At 43.5% G+C, this 18,332-nt stretch overlaps 1 protein-coding gene across 2 annotated transcripts in view; it reads right to left on the bottom strand.

Moving 5' to 3' along the window:
• The window catches only part of LOC129816431 (LIM domain only protein 7-like), a 102,866-nt gene extending 84,839 nt beyond the window's left edge, over window positions 1-18,027 (bottom strand). The window contains exon 1 of one of the 2 annotated variants that reach the window (XM_055870917.1): window positions 17,692-18,027. The gene's annotated coding sequence lies outside the window, so the exon portion shown is untranslated. The remainder of the gene's footprint in view (window positions 1-17,691) is intronic. The other variant, XM_055870918.1, reaches the window with a different exon arrangement.
• Between the last annotated feature and the right edge of the window lie 305 nt (window positions 18,028-18,332).

Below are 18,332 nucleotides of genomic sequence, written 5' to 3' on the forward strand. Positions count from 1 at the left end.
GGCTGTGATTCGATGATAAATTAACAGGCAACGCATTGATTATACGCAATGCAGGACAAGCTAGTTAAGCTAGTAATATCATCAACCATGTGTAGTTAACTAGTGATTATGTGAAGATTGATTGTTTTTTATAAGATAAGTTTAATGCTAGCTAGCAACTTACTTTGGCTTCTTGCAGCCACAAGGTCATTTTGACACTGCACTCACGTAACAGGTGGTCAGCCTGCCACCAGTTTCCTTGTGGATTCCTCACAAGTCATGACCGCAGTCAAATTCCATGTGACCATTTAGTCACGGTAACTAGGCTTCTCCAACACTGCACTCTGATGCTGCTGATGGTCATTAGTAGCCTATCAGACTTGCTAACTGACTGTCGCTAATGGCCTGGTACTAAGCAATCTATTCTCTCTCTAATCACTCTGACAGCAATGCAAATGCAATCGAAAATCAAATCAAACACTTCATGAGAGCCCATGAACTCATATTGAGCAACATTTCTATAGGCTAATGCAATTCTGTGAGAAAATAAAGTTGAGATGGCCTCTAAAAATAGGTTAAATAAAGGTTAAATAAAATTGTTTAAATAGAAGGATCCCATCAGATCCCATAGGCTAGGCCTACTATACTTATTTCTCAACTTACCTAATATTAAGCACATTGCTTTGCTTTTCATGCCAGACTACCTGGCTGGCATGAAAATTAACCACTGGTAAAGCATCCTTCATACTTCGCTACTTAAGTGCATAGATGACATGTATTTTCTCCCCTGTTCCGACAGGTGCATGATAATGGTCCATTCTAAATTTAAAAAAACAAATTTCACACATATTTAGTATATGTAAAGACAAGATTAAATCAAGAATAGTCTGATGGGTGACAATAGTATCACTAGTGAATGATGCCCAGCATGTGCAGTAAGGCAAGAAACAGCACCTTTTTTTGCGACTTTTTCAAAATCAGTCACACACATGCAGCCTTACCCATAGGCCTATGTGTTATATGGTTTGCGTCAAAAATAAAATGGCCAAATAACTCCAAACGTAGCTTATAGGCTTAGGACCTATAGGAACACGGTTAGAGAGCACATAGCCTACAGAGCCAAGTGCAACGTGTGTTCTTATAAGCCCAGTCATTGGGAAAGCGTATGTGAAAACAGAGTTTTGACTGGCCACTATTTCAAAGAGGATCCCAGCTTTTTCGTGCTGTTATATTTATTGCTCAATTCTTCAAATTAAAGCACATTACACTGCTGTACAACCTGGCATGCAAAAGTGGCCCGTGAGTTTCAAGTTTGGGGAAGCTAATTTCCACCACACAAATGTACCCTTTCTAATAAAGCGTTCCATGCATCATTGCATTTGCTTTCCTAACGTTTTTCCTGCGGTTGTATTTTGAAATATTGTGATATGCCTGGCTTTTGCCAGTAATCTGCCCAATTTGTGCATGTTGCCTTTCCTTCCGACTGTAGGCAATACGATTTAAAACAATCCATCATTATTATTATTTTTAAAGAAGCTGGTGATCCCTGTGGCCAAATCATGCTTTAGTAGTCAATTTAGAATTATTTTATTTATTTCTGTATGGACAGGAGTAGGCTAATTAGGCAATATCATTTTGGCAATTCAATTTACTTTAAGAAAAGCTTAGCTTCCCCTACCCTTATGGACGAGCTGCCTATGCTTGCATATTAAAAACAACCGCATGTAACCTCCATTCACTATTCGAGTGCAGGCTATGGATTACTTTTTTTGTGTGTGCCATTCTAAATACAAAATAATTCCACCCATAGGCTATATGTAAAGACCAGATTAAATTAAGAATAGTCTGATGGGTGAAAATATTATCAAGTGCTTGTCCAATTGTGAATAAGAGACTGATGAAGTGTGTGCAGCTTGCGCAAAAAAAAGCAGAGCTCATGCCTTTCATGTAACTTTTTTCAAATCATTATTAGTCACATCATGCAACCTTAGAATGTATAAAAAATCGAAACATATAGCCTAACGTTTGTATCACAACTAAAGTTACATCAATAACTCTAAACTATGCATATAGGAGGACCTGTTTCTTTGTTAACTACTCAAAACAGAATAGTGTGCCCTCTCCCTCGGAAATCGATTGGAGAAAATATTATTTCGATTTTATTCAGCTATGTTCAATTATATTCTTCATATTATAAAATAATGCCACGAAATTCTAAACAAATCTTGCCTGCTAAATGAACTACAGTGGCAAGAAAAAGTATGTGAACCCTTTGGAATTACCTGGATTTCTGCATAAATTGGTTATCAAATTTGATCTGATCTAAGTCACAACAATAGACAAACATAGTGTGCTTAAACTAATAACACACAAAGTATTGCAGTTTTCTTGTCTATACTGAATACATAATTTAAATACATCATCTTGCAAAATGTCTTGATAAACTTCGGAATTCATTTTTCCATCAATGATACAAGCTGTCCGGGCCCTGAGGCAGCAAAGCAGCCCCAAACCATGACGCTCCCTCCACCATACTTTACAGTTGGGATGAGGTTTTGATGTTGGTGTGCTGTGCCTTTTTTTCTCCACACATAGTGCTGTGTGTTCCTTCCAAACAACTCAACTGTAGTTTCATCTGTTCACAGAATATTTTGCCAGTAGCGCTGTGGAACATCCAAGTGCACTTTTGCAAACTTCAGATGTGCATAAATGTTGTTTTTTTTGACAGCAGTGGCTTCTTCCGTGGTGTCCTCCCATGAACACCATTGTTGTTTAGTGTTTTCCGTAACGTAGACTCGTCAACAGGGATGTTAGCATGTTCCAGAGATTTCACTCTAGGATTCTTCTTAACCTCATTGAGCATTCTGCGCTGTGCTCTTGCAGTCATCTTTGCAGGACGGCCACTCCTAGGGAGAGTAGCAACAGTGCTGACCTTTCTCCTTTTATAGACAATTTGTCTTACCATGGACTGATGAACATCAAGGCTTTTGGAGATCATTTGTAACCCTTTCCAGCTTCATGTAAATCAACAATTCTTAATCTTAGGTCTTCTGAGATCTCTTTTGTCCGAGGCATGGTTCACATCAGGCAATGCTTCTTGTGAATAGTAAACTCGAACTTTGTGAGTGTTATTTTACAGGGCAAAGCAGCTCTAACCAACATCTCCAATCTCATCTCATTGATTGGACTCCAGGTTAGCTGACTCCTGACTCCAATTAGCCTAGAGAAGTCATTAGCCAGGGGTTAATGTACTTTTTGCACCTTGCACTGTGAATGTTTACACGGTGTGTTCAATAAAGACAAGAAAACGTATAATCGTTTGTGTGTTATTAGTTTAAGCAGACTGTGTTTTGTCTATTGTTGTGACCTAGATGAAGAGCAGATAACATGTTATGACCAATTTATGCAGAAATCCAGCTATTTCCAAAGGGTTCACATACTTTTTCTTGTCACTGTAGTTAAACCCACAGCTAAATGGCATAGCCAGATCAGGGCAACTCAGAATATGCTGTTCTGTTCTTCTTGAAATAGGCTACATTTTCTTCATATCATGTTTCTTTAGACTGGTCTAAAATTAATCATGGATTTAATGTGATGCTGGAGATTATATTAAATTGATTTATTACACTTTTTAAAATGTAGATTTTCCAAAGCTCAACATGAGTGGTTTGTAGGTTATGCCCGGAGATGCTAAAAGGTGTTTATGTTGATTAACGGTCAATTACTGTGAGACCGGCAGTTATTTGAATGACAATCTCCGGCTGACAAAATGTCATGACCACCATAGCCCAACACACACAGACACATTTACGTATCAACAGTTCCCACTGCATATTGAAAGATAAATGAACTAACAAGTGTGTGTGTTTGTACAATCTCTCACAGTTCCAGACCAAGCTCTTATGTAAGGTGTAACAACCCCCCCCAGCCTATAATATAGTACTTTTCCTCCACCCAAATGAACGCCCGCCCTGCCCTGCCATCCTCCTCCGTTGAACCTGCCGTGTCGGATTAGCTATAATCCCAAACATACCGCTGCTCTCACCAAACGGGGCTGGGGGAAAAGTGAACTATGACTGGAGTAAAAAGTTATAGAAGAAAATGCTTCCTCAGTCTCGGATATGGGTCCCTTCTTTCAAAGGGTTGATGTTATTTGGGCTGTTTCTGGAAATGGCCGGTGGTGGTGAAGAGAGACGTTTTGATTTGAAGTGCTTTCAAAATGTTCTTGAAACCACTGCGCTCAGAACTGGTCTGTTGACGCTGGCCTAACAGATGAAACGTTTGCCTTTTGCTTGTTGCCTCAAATAAAAAAAATAATTAAAAAAAATACTTTTTGGAGGGACAACCTACTACTTAAAAATTGTATTTGAAGTGCTGCCACTTCCACATCAGAGAAGTATGTGACTGAACGCCTAAAATGGCAGTATTACCAGTGTCTTATAAAAATAGAAGGAGAAACCTGGCTTGCTCACACTGCAATCCTCTAGCCTGTTCCTATAAACTTCTACATTACAAGAGCAGTATGTGAACTTCAAATGACTTTGGTCTGTGGCTCTCCATGTCGTCGGTCAGTCACAAGTGCAAATGGAAAAATAAGTTTACATACACTTAGGTTGGAGTCATTAAAACTCATTGTTCAACCACTCCACAAATTTCCTGTTAACAAACTATAGTTTTGGCAAGTTGGTTAGGGCATCTACTTTGTGCATGACACAAGTCATTTTTCCAACAATTGTTTACAGACAGATTATTTCACTGTATCACAATTCCAGTGGGTCAGAAGTTTACATACACTAAGTTGACTGTGCTTTTAAACAGCTTGGAAAATTCCAGAAAATGATGTTATGGCTTTAGAAGCTTCTGATAGGCTAACTGACATCATTTGAGTCAATTGGAGGTGTACCTGTGGATGTATTTCAAGGCCTACCTTCAAACTCAGTGCCTCTTCGCTTGACATCATGGGGAAATCAAAAGAAAGAAATCAAAAGAAATCAGACCTCCACAAGTCTGGTTCATCCTTGGGAGCAATTTCCAAATGCCTGAAGGTACCACGTTCATCTGTACAAACAATAGTACACAAGTATAAACACCATGGGACCACACAGCCTTCATACCGCTGAGGAAGGTTCTAGGTTCTGTCTCCTAGAGATGAATGTACTTTGGTGAGAAAAGTGCAAATCAATCCCAGAACAACAGCAAAGAACCTTGTGAAGATGCTGGAGGAAACGGGTACAAAAGTATCTATATCCACAGTAGAACGAGTCCTATATCGACATAACCTGAAAGGCCGCTTAGCAAGGAAGAAGCCACTGCTCCAAAACCGCCATAAAAAAGCCAGACTATGGTTTGCAACTGCACATGGGGACAAAGATCATACTTTTTGGAGAAATGTCCTCTGGTCTGATGAAACAAAAATAGAACTGTTCGGCCATAATGACCATTGTTATGTTTGGAGGGAAAAGGGGGAGGCTTGCAAGCCAAAGAACACCCTCCCAACCGTGAAGCACGGGGGTGGCAGCATCATGTTGTGGGGGTGCTTTGCTGCAGGAGGGACTGGTGCACTTCATAAAAATAGATTGCATCATGAGGTAGGAAAATGATGTGGATATATTGAAGCAAAATCTCTAGACATCAGTCAGGAAGTTAAAGCTTGGTCACAAATGGGTCTTCCAAATGGACAATGACCCCAAGCACACTTCCAAAGTTGTGGCAAAATGGCTTAAGGACAACAAAGTCAAGGTATTGGAGTGGCCATCACAAGGCCCTGACCTCAATCCCATAGAAAATATGTGGGCAGAACTGAAAAAGCGTGTGTGAGCAAGGAGGCCTACAAACCTGACTCAGTTAAACCAGCTCTGTCAGGAGGAATGGGCCAAAATTCACCCAACTTATTGTGGGAAGCTTGTGGAAGGCTAACCAAAACGTTTGACCCAAGTTAAACAATGTAAAGGCATGTAACAATTGAGTGCATGTAAACTTCTGACCCACTGGGAATGTGACGAAAGAAATAAAAGCTGAAATAAATCTCTCTACTATTATTCTAAAACCGGAGTTTAAATGTATTTGGCTAAGGTGTATGTAAATTGCCGACTTCACTGTATGCTTAGTTTAATACACTGAAAACAAAAAAGTTATCTAAAACAATTAAGTCCAATCAATGTTGCTAAATATCATGTGGCTGTCCATAGTACTGATTTCTGTCAGTGTTTTGACTCACCCTACTTGTAGACTAGTTGAACGCCAATGCCATCCTCCTCTCTTTCATGTTGGCAAAACGGTCTATGGCTCTGTCATACAGTATGTTTTTTGTTTTCATAGGCTACCTAGCTAAAATGCTTGCTAGCTTAACTTCCTCACATGGGCAACAATGAACCAGCTAAATTAGCTAGCTAGTTAACGGGAGCTACATATTTAACTTCAATAGTCTCAGGCCAGTGGCACAAGATATGAATTTATGGTTAGCTCAGAATCGCCATCATAATAATTTGCCGGTACATAGAATTAAGTCAAATTTCCATAATAAATGAAATATTACCACTACCTTTTTAAAACCGTGTCTATCTTTATTTCCCTAACACATTCACGTTGTCTTTTAATCATTTTAAGCAAGGGTTTAACTTTCTTTTTTTTTTTTACACTGGCTCTGGTATTACCTCATATCCCAGCGATAATGCCTTGCATTACGCCTGGGAAGAAAGCACTTACATTTGCTCAACTTGCCATGGCAATTGGCTCAACTCACCCTAAGGCAACCATTTTGACTACATTAGCCCACACAGCTACAAGGATGCACTTTCATGCTAGGTTAAGTTATATTAAAGCTTATAGAGATGCCCAAACTGATGTACAGTGAGCTCCAAAAGTATTGGGACAGTGACATTTGTTGTTTTGGTCTGTACTCCAGCACTTCGGATTTGAAATGATACAATGACTGAGGTTAAATAGTGCATACTGTCAACTTTAATTCGAGGGTATTTTCATCCATATCGGGTGAACAGTTTAGAAATTACAGCACTTTTTGTACATTAATGTCGATGCTACCATGATTACAGATAATCATGAATGAATAGTGATTATTATTATTAATAATAACAATGTGAGAAATTTAGAGGCATAAATACTATACCCCCCAAAAAATGCTAACCTCATGTTATTGTAATGGTGAGAAGTTAGAATTATGCAAGAAATGTCAGTTGAAAGACTTTTAAATGCAAATATTGATATAATAACCATCATATCGAAGTAACCTTGGAGTCACGCGTTAATGTGTGGTCTTCCCAATACCACTCGTCGGGTAAGCACGTAGTTTATTAGGCTATAGATTAAAGTTGCTTTCCACTTTTTCCATGTGGTTTCTTCCTTTACAGACTGAAATGACCTATTCCTAAATTTTTGTTTTCACTGGTTCATTTGTGTATGGTTTCCTAGAAACCATGGTTGGCTCAACTAACCCTTTAGCTCAACTTGCCTACTCCCCCCTGTGTCACTATGGCCACAGAACATTTATCGCTCTATTTCGATTTTTTGCCAGAATATGAACACACACACACACACACACACACACACACACACACACACACACACACACACACACACACACACACACACACACACACACACACACACACACACACACACACACTCACACTCACACACACACACACACAGAGAGAGTGAGAGAGATGCAGTGGATCATTCATGCACGGGAAATGAGGCATCCCATTATTCTGAGGTTTGTTTGACGGTCACACGAAATGCAGACCATCACTAATATTGTCAAAATGCTACACCAAAATTCAGTGGTACAGTAACCGCAAAAAGGTTAGGAACCACTGGGCTAAAAACAACACCACAGACCCCGCAGAGTTGTTAGAAAGGGGGTTCGAGGGCAATGGGCAGAGAACAAGAGAGCGGTATGGAACTGATGCATTGCAAAGTGTTGCAATAATGTGGACCAAGTTAAATATAGAAAAACATGCAGGGTCAAAATGTGATCGCTTTTGTCAGGTACAATCAATTAAAAAAGGCACAATGCAGTCAAAATGGTGATCTTACTTAAAAAAATATACTGTATATTTCCACACTATGATGCCCTTTGTGTAAGAGCTTTTTGAAAAAAAATGCCTGAAATTTCAGATTGTTCAAGTAGGATGCCGTTTTTGGCCTGCCGCAAAACGTACCAAGACGATCTGATTATAATAGACCAATGAACGTTCATCGTTTATTTGCATAAAGTTCCTTTAGAAAGTATTCATACTCCTTGACTGACTCCACGTTGTTGTTTCAGCCTGAATTCAAAATGGATTTGTTTGTTTCTCATTCATCGACAATACCCCATATACCCCTCATTCAATAACGATAATACCCCGTAATGACAAAGTGAACATATGTTTTAGAAGCAAAACTAAGGAGGCCACTCAGAAACACTCAATGTGTTTTAGGTTATTGTCCTGCTGATAGGCGAATTTGTCTCCCAGTGTCTGTTGGAAAGCAGACTGAACCAGATTTTTTTTGTTTTTTTTTTGCCTGTGCTTATTTCAATTCTGTTTCTTTTTATCCTTAAAACAACTCCCTAGTCCTTGCCGATGACAAGCATACCCATAACATGATGCAGCCACCACCTTGCTTGAAAATATGAAGGGCAGTACTCAGTGATGTGTTGGATTTGCCCAAAACAAAATGATATGTATTGAAGACAGTTCTTTTTTTTGACACATGTTTTGCAGTTTTACTTTAGTGCCTTATTGCAAACAGGATGCATGTTTGGGAATATATTTATTCTGTACGGGCGTCCTTCTTTTCACACTGTCATTTAGATTCGTATTGTGGAGTAACTACAATGTTGTTGATCCATCCTCAGTTTTCTCATCTCACATCAGTTTTAGTCACCATTGGCCTCATGGTGAAATCTCTGAGTGGTTTCCTTCCTCTTCGGCAACTGAGTTAAGAAGGACGCCTGTATATTTGTAGTGACTGGGTGTATTAATACACCATCCAAAATGTAATTAATAACTTCATCATGCTCGAAGGGATATTCAATGTGGGCTTTTTATTTTTATTTTATCTACCAATAGTTGGCATCGCGAGACATTGGAAAACCTCCCGGGTCTTTGTGGTTGAAATTCACTGCTTGATTAAGGGGTCTTATAGATAATTGTATATGTGGGGTACAGAGATGAGGTAGTCATTCAAAAATAATTTATAAGACTATTATTGCACATGGAGCGAGTCCATGCAACTTGTGACTTAAGCAACATTTTACTTATTTAGGCTCACCATTTCAAAGGGGTTGATGTAATTGATTTGTAATTTTGTATTTTTTTTTTAAACACTGACATGTGGTATTGTGTGTAGGCCAGTGACTAGTTCTGGTGATGGTCTCGCTCAAAAGCAAGAGAGATTGTGGAGTAGGCTGTCTTCCTGTCCGGTTTTACGCCCCCTCGGACTCGTGCGGTGGAGGAGATCTTCACGGATTATACTCAGCCTCGTCTCAGGGTTTATATCCCTCTACTGATGTGGGGGCTGTGCTTTGGCAAAGTGGGTGGATTTATATCCTGCCTGGTTGGCCCTGTCCGGGGGTATCGTCATACAGGGTCACAGTGTCCCCTTACCCACCCCCGTTTCAGTCTAGTATCTATGCTGCAATAGTCCATGTGCCCCGGGGGCTAGGATCAGTCTGTCTTATCTGGTGTCCTGTGTGAATTTAAGAATTCTTCCTCTAATTCGATCTCTCTCTCTCCCTCCCTCCCCTCCCAGAGGACGTGAGCCCTAGGATCATGCCTCAGGACTACCTGGCCTGATGACGCCTGGCTGTCCCCAGTCCACCTGGTCGTGCTGCTGCTCCAGTTTCAACTGTTCTGCCTGCGGCTAGGGAACCCTGACCTGTTCACTAGACGTGCTACCTTGTCCCGGACCTGATGTTTTAGACTCTCTCTCTACTGCACTTGCTGTCTTGACTTCTGAATTTTCAGATATGAAAAGCCAACTAACATTTAGTCCTGAGGTACTGACCTGTTGCACTCTCCAACCACTGATTATTATTTGACCCTACTGGTCATCTATGAACGTTTGTGCTTCAAGATGTTCAATCTGGCCTTAAATGGCCATGCACTCTTATAATCTCCACCCGGCACAGGCAGAAGAAGCCTGGTGGCCTTTCTTGGGAGTTTTTCCTAGCCACCGCGCTTCTACATCTGCATTGCTTGCTGTTTGGGGTTTTAGGTTGGGTTTCTGTATAGCACTTTGTGACATCTACTGATGTAAAAAAAGGCTTTCTAAATACATTTGATTGATTGATTCCATCTGAAAAATCATTTTGTCTGATTTGGCATTAATGTATTTTCCATAATCAAGAGTCTGAAGTTCAGTCCAAACCTCCGGATATGCACAGCACACTACGCATCAGACTGCATTGCAAATCAGGCGTGGATTTCCCAGCAGCTCCATCAAGGTTGTGTCGCATGGATCTTGAAACCGGCAGCAGCAGCAACCATTCAGGAAGTAAGTGTCCGTGGTCACCAACCTTTGAGTCAAGATCACTTTCGCAGTCAAAAAGCAAGCATAGATCTACCACTCAGATTTGTATTTAAACATGGCAACAAAAAACACAACCTTGAAAAAACTGTTATGTAGGAATGAGGTTTGTGCAGTAGGCCTAATACATTATCACAACATATGGGCTATATGCCTAGTCTGCCAATATTGTTCTTCTGAGACCCTATTTTATTTCAAAACTCAAGCTTTGATAACAAAATAGATCAGTTGGTGTAGCACTTGAGAGGCACAGCTGAGCATAAATTGAAATAATTAGCTTTTTATTTTACTGGACTGATGGTACCTGCATCTAATGGTCATGGTGGTTTCAAGACAACTGGGAACTCGGGGGAAAATGAGGTAAAATCATGACATCAGTGACCTTCAGGTCGGAAAGTCGGATCTCTAGACAGATACCAGAGTTTCCCACTTGGAATTCCTAGTTGGATGACTGTTCAAAAATATTTTTCCAAGTAAAATATATATTTTTTTCTTGAGTTCCCAGTTGTCTTGAACGCACTGAAGTCAAATAATTCCTAGTTCCCAGTTGTTTTGAACATGGCATTAGTCTCAGCGGAGGGAGAGAGAGCCTCTCACGGTCCCTGCTCTCTCCTTCCTTTCCTCCTGTGTGACTGACCAGAGAGGGGACACAGTCGATGGCAAAACTCGAGTCGCACCGCATCTGCCTCATGCACAAATTCACTATGTTCCTACGACCAGAGAAAGTGAAATATGCCTTGCTATTAAAAGTCACGACGAGCTGCTAATAATAATAATCAAAACACATGGCTATCGATACACTTGGCTACGCATACATTGCAGCACGAGTGGAAGTAGGGAAAAGCGCGTTTTATGTTTGGTATTATTATTGAACAAAAACTTAAACATGAACTCACTCAAAAACAGCAGCTCTTTGCTGTATTCTTTGACAGTCTCTCTCTGGTTATGGTTTATGTATGTATGAAATCAAACGTAGGCAAGAATCAAAAACGTTGCTGTCTTTTCATTTTAGTCATTTAGCTCTTATCCAGAGCGACTTACAGTTAGTGCATCTTAAGATAGCTAGGTGGGAGAACCACATATCACAGGCATATAAAGTACATTTCTCTCAAGGAGGAAGAGGATTATTTAAGATCGTTTGAAGAGGTAGGATTTAAGATGTTTTCGGAAGATGGGCAGGGACTCTGCGGTTCTAGCTTCAGGGGAAAAGCTGGTTCCACCATTGGGGTGTCAGGACAGAAAAGAGCTTGGACTGGGCTGAGCGGGAGCTGACTTCCCGTAATGGTGGGAGGGCCAAGAGACCTGAGGTGGCAGAACAGAGGGCTCGGGTTGGGATGTAGTGAGTTGCAGTAGTCCAGATGGGAGAGGACAAGTGCCTGGATTAGGACCTGCGCCGCTTCCTGTGTGAGGTAGGGTCGTACTCTTGGATATTGTAAAGCATGAACCTGCAGGAGTGGGTCACTGTTTGGATGTGTGCAGAAAACTAAGGGTGTTGTTCAGCATCACGCCAAGGTTCTTTGCACTCTGGGAATGTGGCACTGGGGAGTTGTCAACCGTGATGGACAAGTCTTTGACCGGGCAGGTCTTCCCCTGAAGGAAGGGCAGTTCCGTCTTATCGAGGTTCAGCTTGAGGTGGTGGGCCGAGATCCAAGTTGAGATATCTGCCAGGCACGCAGAGATGCTTGTCGCCACCTGGGTGTCAGAAGCGGGGGAAGGAGAAAAGTATTTGAGTGTCATCCGCATAGCAATGGTAGGAGAGACCATGTGAGGATATGACGGGGCTGAGTGACTTGGTGCATAGAGAGAAGAGGAGAGGGCCTGGAACTGAGCGCTGGGGAACACCAGTAGTGAGAGTACGTGGGGCAGACACAGATCCTCTCCACGTCACCTGGTAGGAGTGGCCTGCCATGTAGGATGCAATCCAAGAGTGTGCAGATCCTAAGGCATCCAGCCCTGAGAGGGTGGAGAGGAGGATCTGATGGTTCACAGTGTCAAAGGCAGCAGATAGATCTATGAGGATGAGAACAGCGAGTCAGCTTTGGCAGTGCGGAGAGCCTCCAAGACACAGAGAAAAGCAGTCTTGGTTGAGTGACCCATCTTGAAGCCTGACTGGTTAGGGTCAAGAAGATCGTTCTGAGAGAGATAACAAGAAAGTAGATCAGAGACAGCACGCTCAAGTGTTTTGGAAAGAAAAGAACAAAGGGATACAGGTCTGTAGTTTTTGACGTCAGATGAGTTAAGTATTGGCTTCTTGAGGAGGGGAGCACCTCAGGCCATTTTGAGGTCAGAGGGGATGCAGCAGTGGTCAGGGATGAGTTGATGAGGGAAGTGAGGAATAGTAGAAGGTCTTGAGATTTTGCTTCAATATATCCACATAATTGGCCTGCCTCATGATGCCATCTATTTTGTGAAGTGCACCAGTCCCTCCTGCAGCAAAGCACCCCCACAACATGATGCTGCCACCCCCGTTCTTCACAGTTGGGATGGTGTTCTTCGGCTTAAAAGCCTCCCCCTTTTTCCTCCAATCATTATGGCCAAACAGTTCTATTTTTGTTTCATCAGACCAGAGGACATTTCTCCAAAAAGTACGATCTTTGTCCCCATGTGCAGTTGCAAACCATAGTCTGGCTTTTTTATGGCGGTTTTGGAGCAGTGGCTTCTTCCTTTCTGAGCGGCCTTTCAGGTTCCGCCGATATAGGACTCGTTTTACTGTGGATATAGATACTTTTGTACCCGTTTCCTCCAGCATCTTCACAAGGTCCTTTGCTGTTGTTCTGGGATTGATTTGCACTTTTCGCACGAAAGTACGTTCATCTCTGGGAGACAGAACGCGTCTCCTTCGTGAGGGCTATGACGGCTGCGTGGTCCCATGGTGTTTATACTTGCGTACTATTGTTTGTACAGATGAACGTGGTACCTTCAGGCATTTGGAAATTACTCCCAAGGATGAACCAGACTTGTGGAGGTCAACTGTTTTTTTTCAGAGGTCTTGGCTGATTTCCCCATGATGTCAAGCAAAGAGGCACTGAGTTTGAAGGTAGGCCTTGAAATACATCCACAGGTACACCTCCAATTGACTCAAATTATGTCAATTAGCCTATCAGAAGCTTCTAAAGCCATGACATAATTTTCTGGTATTTTCCAAGCTGTTGAAAGGCACAGTCAACTTAGTGTATGTAAACTTCTGACCCACTGGAATTGTGATACAGTGACTTATAAGTGAAATAATCTGTCTGTAAACAGTTGTTGGAAAAATGACTTGTGTCATGCACAAAGTAGATGTCCTAACCGACTTGCCAAAACTATAGTTTGTTAAAAGGAAATTTGTGAAGTGCTTGAAAAATGAGTTTTAATGACTCCAACCTAAGTGTATGTAAACTTCCGACTTCAACTGTAGGAGGGCCAAGCACAGGAAGCAGCTCTTTTATTAGTTTAGTTGGAATACGGTCCAGTATGCAGCTTGAAGGTTAATATGCTATGACTATTTTCATCAATGTGTCAAGAGATTTAGTTTAAAAAAACTTGAGTGTCTCCCTTGATCCTAGGTCCTGGCAGTGTTGTGCAGACTCAGGACAAATGAGTTTAGGAGAAATACTCAGATTTAAAGACGAGTCCGTAATTTGCTTTCTAGTGATCCTTATATTTTCGTCAAAGAAGTTCAGGAATTTATCACTGCTGAAGTGAAAGACTTTTTTTTCTTTTTATGGGTGCGACTGCATCTAGGGTATTACGCAAGGTTACATTTAGTTCCTCAGTTTGGTGGTTAACCGATTTTTGTACTCAGACATCCATGGGTAGGTGGAGGGAGTCTGGAAGGGCATCTAGGAATCTTTGGGTTGTCCGGGAATATATAGCACGGTTTTTGAGGATCCTTGGTTGGGGTCTAAACAGATTATTTGTTGCGATTGCACACATAATAAATTGGTGGTCCGATAGTCCAGGATTATGAGGAAAAATATTAATTCCACAGGACAAAACTAGGTCCAGAGTATGACTGTAGCAGTGTGTAGGTCCGGAGACATGTTGGACAAAACCCACTGAGTCAATGATGGCTTCGAAAGCTTTTGGGAGTGGGTCTGTGGACTTTTCCATGTGAATATTAAAGTCACGAAAAATGTGAAGAATATTATCTGCCATGACTAAAGTCCGATAGGAATTCAGGGAACTCAGTGAGGAACGCTGTATATGGCCCAGGAGGCCTGTAAACAGTAGCTATAAAAAGTGATTGAGTAGGCTGCATAGATTTCATGAAAATCTCAAGACAAAAACGCAGTAATTTTCTTTTTGTAAATTGAAATTTGCTATCGTAAATGTTAGCAACACCTCCACCTAGTCAATGAACAGCATTCTCACATAGGTATTCCTCTTATCTAGGTGGGACAGCGTGGAGCGCAATTGAAATTGCGTCGTCTACGGATCTGTTGGGGCTGTATGCAAATTAGAATGGGGCTAGGGTGTCTGGGATGATGGAGTTGATGTGTGCCATAACTAGCCTTTCAAAGGCCCTCATCTCAGGATTATAAATGCGAGTGCTAGAAGGCGGTAGTCGTTGTGGCAGGAAGCCTTAGCGTTCTTTGTGAACAGGAACGATGGTAGTCATTTGGTTAGAATGCTGTTCTTCCACTAACCTCATTGCAACTCCCCTCCAAGTCTCCGACCACTACCTTGTATCCTTTTCCCTCTCGCTCTCATCCAACACTTCCCACACTGCCCCTACTCGGATGGTATCGCGCCGTCCCAACCTCCGCTCTCTCTCCCCCGCTACTCTCTCCTCTTTCATCCTATCATCTCTTCCCTCTGCCCAAACCTTCTCCAACCTATCTCCTGATTCTGCCTCCTCAACCCTCCTCTCCTCCCTTTCTGCATCCTTTGACTCTCTATGTCCCCTATCCTCCAGGCCGGCTCGGTCCTCCCCTCCCGCTCCGTGGCTCGACGACTCATTGCGAGCTCACAGAACAGGGCTCCGGGCAGCCGAGCGGAAATGGAGGAAAACTCGCCTCCCTGCGGACCTGGCATCCTTTCACTCCCTCCTCTCTACATTTTCCTCTTCTGTCTCTGCTGCTAAAGCCACTTTCTACCACTCTAAATTCCAAGCATCTGCCTCTAACCCTAGGAAGCTCTTTGCCACCTTCTCCTCCCTCCTGAATCCTCCTCCCCCTCCCCCCCCCCTCCTCCCTCTCTGCAGACGACTTCGTCAACCATTTTGAAAAGAAGGTCGACGACATCCGATCCTCGTTTGCTAAGTCAAACGACACCGCTGGTTCTGCTCACACTGCCCAACCCTGTGCTTTGACTTCTTTCTCCCCTCTCTCTCCAGATGAAATCTCGCGTCTTGTGACGGCCGGCCGCCCAACAACCTGCCCGCTTGACCCTATCCCCTCCTCTCTTCTCCAGACCATTTCCGGAGACCTTCTACCTTACCTCACCTCGCTCATCAACTCATCCTTGACCGCTGGCTACGTCCCTTCCGTCTTCAAGAGAGCGAGAGTTGCACCCCTTCTGAAAAAACCTACACTCGATCCCTCCGATGTCAACAACTACAGACCAGTATCCCTTCTTTCTTTTCTCTCCAAAACTCTTGAACGTGCCGTCCTTGGCCAGCTCTCCTGCTATCTCTCTCAGAATGACCTTCTTGATCCAAATCAGTCAGGTTTCAAGACTAGTCACTCAACTGAGACTGCTCTTCTCTGTATCACGGAGGCGCTCCGCACTGCTAAAGCTAACTCTCTCTCCTCTGCTCTCATCCTTCTAGACCTATCGGCTGCCTTCGATACTGTGAACCATCAGATCCTCCTCTCCACCCTCTCCGAGTTGGGCATCTCCGGCGCGGCCCACGCTTGGATTGCGTCCTACCTGACAGGTCGCTCCTACCAGGTGGCGTGGCGAGAATCTGTCTCCTCACCACGCGCTCTCACCACTGGTGTCCCCCAGGGCTCTGTTCTAGGCCCTCTCCTATTCTCGCTATACACCAAGTCACTTGGCTCTGTCATAACCTCACATGGTCTCTCCTATCATTGCTATGCAGACGACACACAATTAATCTTCTCCTTTCCCCCTTCTGATGACCAGGTGGCGAATCGCATCTCTGCATGTCTGGCAGACATATCAGTGTGGATGACGGATCACCACCTCAAGCTGAACCTCGGCAAGACGGAGCTGCTCTTCCTCCCGGGGAAGGACTGTCCGTTCCATGATCTCGCCATCACGGTTGACAACTCCATTGTGTCCTCCTCCCAGAGCGCTAAGAACCTTGGCGTGATCCTGGACAACACCCTGTCGTTCTCCACCAACATCAAGGCGGTGGCCCGTTCCTGTAGGTTCATGCTCTACAACATCCGCAGAGTACGACCCTGCCTCACACAGGAAGCGGCGCAGGTCCTAATCCAGGCACTTGTCATCTCCCGTCTGGATTACTGCAACTCGCTGTTGGCTGGGCTCCCTGCCTGTGCCATTAAACCCCTACAACTCATCCAGAACGCCGCAGCCCGTCTGGTGTTCAACCTTCCCAAGTTCTCTCACGTCACCCCGCTCCTCCGCTCTCTCCACTGGCTTCCAGTTGAAGCTCGCATCCGCTACAAGACCATGGTGCTTGCCTACGGAGCTGTGAGGGGAACGGCACCTCAGTACCTTCAGGCTCTGATCAGGCCCTACACCCAAACAAGGGCACTGCGTTCATCCACCTCTGGCCTGCTCGCCTCCCTACCACTGAGGAAGTACAGTTCCCGCTCAGCCCAGTCAAAACTGTTCGCTGCTCTGGCACCCCAATGGTGGAACAAACTCCCTCACGATGCCAGGACAGCGGAGTCAATCACCACCTTCCGGAGACACCTGAAACCCCACCTCTTCAAGGAATACCTAGGATAAAGCAATCCTTCTGCCCCCCCCCCCCCCCCCCCCCCCCCCCTTAAAAGATCTAGATGCACTATTGTAAAGTGGCTGTTCCACTGGATGTCATAAGGTGAATGCACCAATTTGTAAGTCGCTCTGGATAAGAGCGTCTGCTAAATGACTTAAATGTAAATGTAATTTTAAAACATATGGGACAGACTGGGATATGGAAAATGACAGTGAATATGCCTGCTAGTTGATCTGTGCATGCTCTGGGAACGCGCCATGGAATACCGTCCAGATTGAGTGTTGACCGTTGCGAGTGTTGACCTAATTAAAGACTATACTCACGTCGGCCTCTTACTCACCCAGTCCTCTGGGTCGGTGGGGGCCCTCACGCACGGCACGGTGTTGTTATTGTCGAATCGTGCATAAAATGCAATGAGTTCATCTGGAAGAGCGGCATCATTGGGCAGATCACGGCTGGGTCTTCCTTTGTAATCCGTAGTGGACTGTAGCCCCTGCCACATACGGCAGGCATCGGACCCTGTGTAAAATGATTACCCCTTGACCCTATATTGTTCTTTTGATCACTCTGCAGAGGTCGTAGCAGGACTTGTACTTGTTCCTGTCCTCAGACGTAGCCTCAGGGTTGTCTGTGATAGCCCTGTCCTTTTGGGTTTTTTTCTTTCTCACTTTTATTTGGGGGGGGGGGGGGGGGGGGGGGGGGGGGGGTCACCATTGAGACCAAGGTCAAATTTTTTCAAGGGAGCCCTGTGAACATGAACAGAATAACATCAAAACAATAAATTAATCAAGAACAAACAGCTATCACATACACTACATGACCAAAAGTATGTGGACAGCTGCTCGTCAAACATCTCAGTTCACTGGAACTAAGGGGACCGAACCATGAAAAACAGCCCCACACCATTATTCCTCCTCCACCAGACTTTACAGTTGGCACAATGCATTCGGACAGGTAGCATTCT

This window comes from Salvelinus fontinalis, chromosome 19, assembly GCF_029448725.1.
Source record: "Salvelinus fontinalis isolate EN_2023a chromosome 19, ASM2944872v1, whole genome shotgun sequence".
NCBI classification, from domain to species: domain Eukaryota; kingdom Metazoa; phylum Chordata; class Actinopteri; order Salmoniformes; family Salmonidae; genus Salvelinus; species Salvelinus fontinalis.